The sequence below is a fragment of the Tamandua tetradactyla genome, chromosome 11 (genome assembly GCF_023851605.1).
Source record: "Tamandua tetradactyla isolate mTamTet1 chromosome 11, mTamTet1.pri, whole genome shotgun sequence".
NCBI classification, from domain to species: domain Eukaryota; kingdom Metazoa; phylum Chordata; class Mammalia; order Pilosa; family Myrmecophagidae; genus Tamandua; species Tamandua tetradactyla.
The window spans coordinates 45,075,710-45,080,940 of NC_135337.1; positions in this window are offsets into that span (position 1 = coordinate 45,075,710).

Below are 5,231 nucleotides of genomic sequence, written 5' to 3' on the forward strand. Positions count from 1 at the left end.
CAAGAGCCTGATAAAAAGTGAAAGGAACTTCTAGATCAGCTGGGGGTATGAGCTGGCGCATAGGGCACAATCAAGGGGAGGCTTCTTTGTGGAGAGGACATGATAGCTAAATAAAAGTTTTGAAATACCAGCAAAAGTTGATTGGACCAAGAATGTGACAAGTAGCTTATCTATCATACACTCTGCCTTGCTGCTAGTAGCCTAGCCACAGACTCATTACTGTCTACACAGAAATTCTAAAGAGAGAAATCACTCTTCCTACTTTTGTTCATTATCTATCTTTTGCAGCTCCTGGATCCTACAATACTGCCACGCCATTCTGTAAATCAAATGCCAGATCTAGTGTGGATACCCATCACCCTTCCCACCTTCATGCACCAGTGGATAGAGAGAACAGGTTTGCTTACAGCCTCATGGGTACTTGCTTACAGAAGCCACAATTCTGGTTGCAATTGCTTTCCAGAATAGAAGACACTTGGCTTTGGTTTAATAGGCCGAGGCTTTCTCATTACTTCATTTAAACTTTGTATATCTGTGCTTCTCCAAAATCAAGAATAATAAGATTAATATCAATCTCCTCTTTTCATCTCTTACTGTAACATTTATCGTAAAGGGATCAGGGGTATGACTCCATGAAGCAGAGGCAAAATTCATGTACAGGGAATGGAGCCTCTGATCAGAAAACAAATATTTTGTTAACAGATTTTTTGTCATTGCTTTATCAAATGGTTTACAAATGTTAATCCAACTCCTGTTATTTTTATTTAGTTTGGCCTATTTCCATTCCTGACTTTTTAGTAACTATGGGCTAACCAAGCAAGGGGAGAGCCAAACAAGTGAAATGTATTTGCTTGTGGAAAAGCTAGTATGTGCAGACAGTAAATAACAGCTAGTTTATCTGAATATAAAGCAGGATTAAATCAACCAACTTGGTAAAAACAGAATTTTAAATGGAACATTCTTCATGTGATATACTAAAATTGCTTCCAACGACAGTGCCTATATTTTTTTATTTTTAAATGAATATGTTCATATTCACTCATTTGGATGCATTTTGGATCAGGTATTTGTTGCATGCTTAAAACAACTGCCTTAATATAAGAGTATTGAGAATTTGCTTAAAATATATTTCTTAAAGATTATTTACACTTTTTGGCAAATAATTAAATATTATAATGAAAAAAGCAATTGCCGCTGAACTGGTAACTAGAAGTAAGAAGAGTGGTGTGATTTTCCTGCAAAAATATGAGTGTATAAAGCAGGAAATATAAATTAAGCATGAAACATTCCATTTTATGTAAGATAAAGATTTTTAGCTATATTGACATCATCTTTTAATATTGTGTTAGAAGCAACATATTCTGTCATGTAAGATTCAAAAAATTCAGAATGTATTCTTTCTGCAAATGCAAATAACTTTTTAAGTTTTCCATTGATTCTCATTTTACTAACATTCTACACACACACACACACATATACGTTTTGCTTTGAAGGAAGGGAAAATGATTCAAAGTAAATATTATAGGCCTTTTGATACTACCTACCGTAGGAATACATGAGATATATTCTATAGCTTGAGTCTTAGCGCCATCTTTCCAGAAGCAGTGTGATACTTAAAAATATGGACTCCTATTTCTGAAATTTGCTACTAAATTCATGACACTAGTCAGGTTTGTTAGCTTTTGTCTATTTAAGCTTTCTTATCCGCAAATAGCAAGCATCACAATGCCTATTTTGCAGGGTTGTTGATGCGATGAAAATAGTTAATACCTGCATACACGCAGCGCTTAGAACAATGCCTGGCCATAAATACTCATGACATGTTACATATTATTATCGACAGATGGAGAAATTATAGTTTCTCAGAGTTGTTGAGATAATTAAATATGCACAAAGTTCTTTATAGACTCTAACATCATATAATGTGAATTTAGCATTTAAGTGACCAGCAACTTCTGGCCAAGATTTCTGCAGATCTCTGATGGGATACGGTATGGCATTAGAAACTAGCTTCTAAAGCTACTGCTGTTGCTTTAGCATACATGTGAAATCAAGTTGTACAAAGTGAGCAGTTATGCGACTATAAATTATTCTCATTGTCTACCTGTGGTTTGCATATTTTTGCCTTTTTTTACTCATACTATAATAACGTGTGATGGATAGAACAGATATTGGCACGATTTAAAAAAAAAAAGAAACTAAGGCCTGGGACATCAGAAAGTTGTTCAGAATTATTCAAGTACCTCTTAAAATAGCTGCCAGTTGGTGGAAGTTTTCCAAATTCAAGGTTAAAAAGATTGCACTTTTAGAAATACAAGTCTTGTCACTGTTACATTTAAAGCCATGTGGCCAGTTGAAGCCATGTGGCCAAATAGTGTGGCCAGCACACTATTTCAGTTACAGAGCTAAAAGGTGGGTGCTGACAGGATCCATTCCTATCAAACCTCATGAAAAAAATGATTTATAGGATTGCAGAGGTTGCTGAAAGCTTTTTGCTGCCAGCTGATTTGTCTAAGGGATCCTTGATCATTAACTGCTGGAGTAGATAATATTTGAATATTTAGGTGATAATATAATCTGCATTCAAGCAACCAAACTGCCATAAACCTTATACCTTTTTTTATCTTTGTTTTCTTTCCAAATTTAATGAATTCACATATACACACCCCACATATACACACATGCACATGTTCTCTACTGTCCTTTTTCAGGGAATGAATCAGGTATAAATAAATAATTCTATGAATAAGCCTTTCACTATGTAATTTATTTTCTGTCATCTTATTGTATTGGTTAAGAAGTATCTTCTTATATATGTTGTCAGAAGATAATATTACAGAATAACTTATGCTATTTCTAGATTGGAATCAATTTGTCTTCTGAACATGGTGTTTTTCAGTGAATGAAACAAAGTGACTATTTGAGGAAGAGAGATTGGTTAATCATTACAGAGAAACAATTGAAGTCCTTTTGCATCACCCCTTTGTAAAGGAAAATAATAATAAAAAAAAATCAGTCTTCGTATATGTAGGTTTATCTTTTTGATGTTAATGCAAGTGCTAGATTTACTTGCATAAGTAGCTCTGCTTATTATGGCCAAAAATTCTTTACAAATATAAGAAAGAAATAATGAGTTTTCCTTTATACAAAGGCAATTATCTTTCTGGAAATTTTTAGTCCCAGAAGAGGAAATTCTTGGCCTATATATCATGTTTATTCAACAACCCATTTGCACTTATTGTTGGGAAGTATTGTGAGGGTCTCTGAAAAAGAGGGAAACAAGAAATTTTCAGAGGTGAGTAGACTTGTTTGTTTTCCTCTACATATAATCCAGGTTGTGGCATGCTTAAGTATTTGACCTCAGAATAATAGATATATTAGAGTCTATGTTTTAACTAGACCCTATCCTTTCATGTTCTGCAGTATTAGTTGTGAAATTTAAGCACAATGCTAAAAATTACTGAATTTTGCCTGTTGGAGAATAGTTTTAAGCCAATGATATTATCAGATATTTATATACCATTTCTTATGATGCATTATGCACTTGCTTATGATTTTGGTGAAGAAGCATCATCATATCTCATAGCAGTACACAGATTATGGATCTATTTATTTTCCTATAACTCTTGAATATAGATATACTAGCTAAAAGACACTGTTTTGTCAAAGCAAGACAATGGAGCTTGGATGTTCCGTCCCCTTCTATATGTTAAAAGCAGATTATGACAATATGTGATACCACTATATTCTACTTGTCCTTTACATAGGCCTATTAGAAAATGAGAGAGGACCCATTAATGAACTGTCAAGGACCTTTACTGAACTGTCCTATATATTGTGAATGATGGAAATTACTGTTCAGGAATTTCCACTATTGATGATACATAGGATAGTTTATGAACGAATCTAGTTCCAAATGGTGCGTTCTTTAATGAATTTCTTTAGGCACTTAGAAATTGACTTACATCTTTTTTTTTTTTTTTTTTTTTTGCATGGGCAAGCACCAGGAATACAATCCGGATCTCCAGCATGGCAGGTGAGAACTCTGCCACAGAGCCACCATGCCTGTCTCTTACATTAATTTTTTAAAGCTTAGTCATATATACAATGGAACTACTGCAATATGTTTAAATTACAAACTCCAATAAGCAAGATGTTTTTATATATTCATATCGAGCATATTTCCTCTGCTTTAACCAAATTTGCTATTAGTTAATTACTTTAACAAGACATCTTTAGTGGGCTATAATTCACAAATTATAAAGTTTGCCCAATTAAAGTATACTATTCAATACTTCTTAGTCTATTCACAGAGTCATGCAAATATCTTGGTTTTCTTGATGTCGAAAGCAAAAACCATATAATGGATTGGCTTAAACAGTGGGGGGTTTATATATAATTATATATATTTATATATAAATGTAATTTTATTTATATATTTTATACAAATATATATATAGTTTTTTTTCTGGCCAGGGCTCCTTAGCTTCCTATTCTTTGTGAAAGTTTCTCAGCTTTTCAAATTTTTTCACCTTGACCAAACAATGATGCCCAGTTATCTGGTCAGACAAGCACTGGCCTGATTATTGCTATGAGGGTATTTTGTAGTTGATAGATAAACCAGAAGGCTGGTGTATTAAACATCAGTCAGTGTATTGCATCTGTGACTGATTACATCTGTGATCAACTAAGCATTCTCCCACCAATGAGATAATCCAATCAGGTGGAGATTTTTAAGGAAGAAGAGAGACTTCTACTGCTTCTTCAGCTAGTGAGCCTCTATTGTAGACTTTGGCCCTTCATCAGAGCTGCCAGCTTTGCAGCCTGTCCTGCAGATTTTTAACTCTTTCATTCCCACAGTTGCACGAGACACTTTTATAAATCTCAGATTTACTGATATCTCCTGTTGGTTCTTTTTCTCTATAGAACCTTGACTATCCAATGACCTTGCCAGTTTTGAAGAGTATTGGTCAGATATTTCATAAAATGGCCATCTATTGAGATTTTTTGGATAGTTTTCTAATGATTACACTCAGGTGTTATGTTTCCTCTTGAAGAGTAAACCATACTATTAACATTTGAGGTTGACCTGGCTCACCTGGCTGAGATTGTATTATTTGATTTTCTTCTCTGTAAAATTACACTTTTTCCCAATTTCTTTGCTTTATCATTTAGAAGGAAGTATCCATATGCAGCACACATTTAAGGAGGCTGTAGAATCTGTACAAATT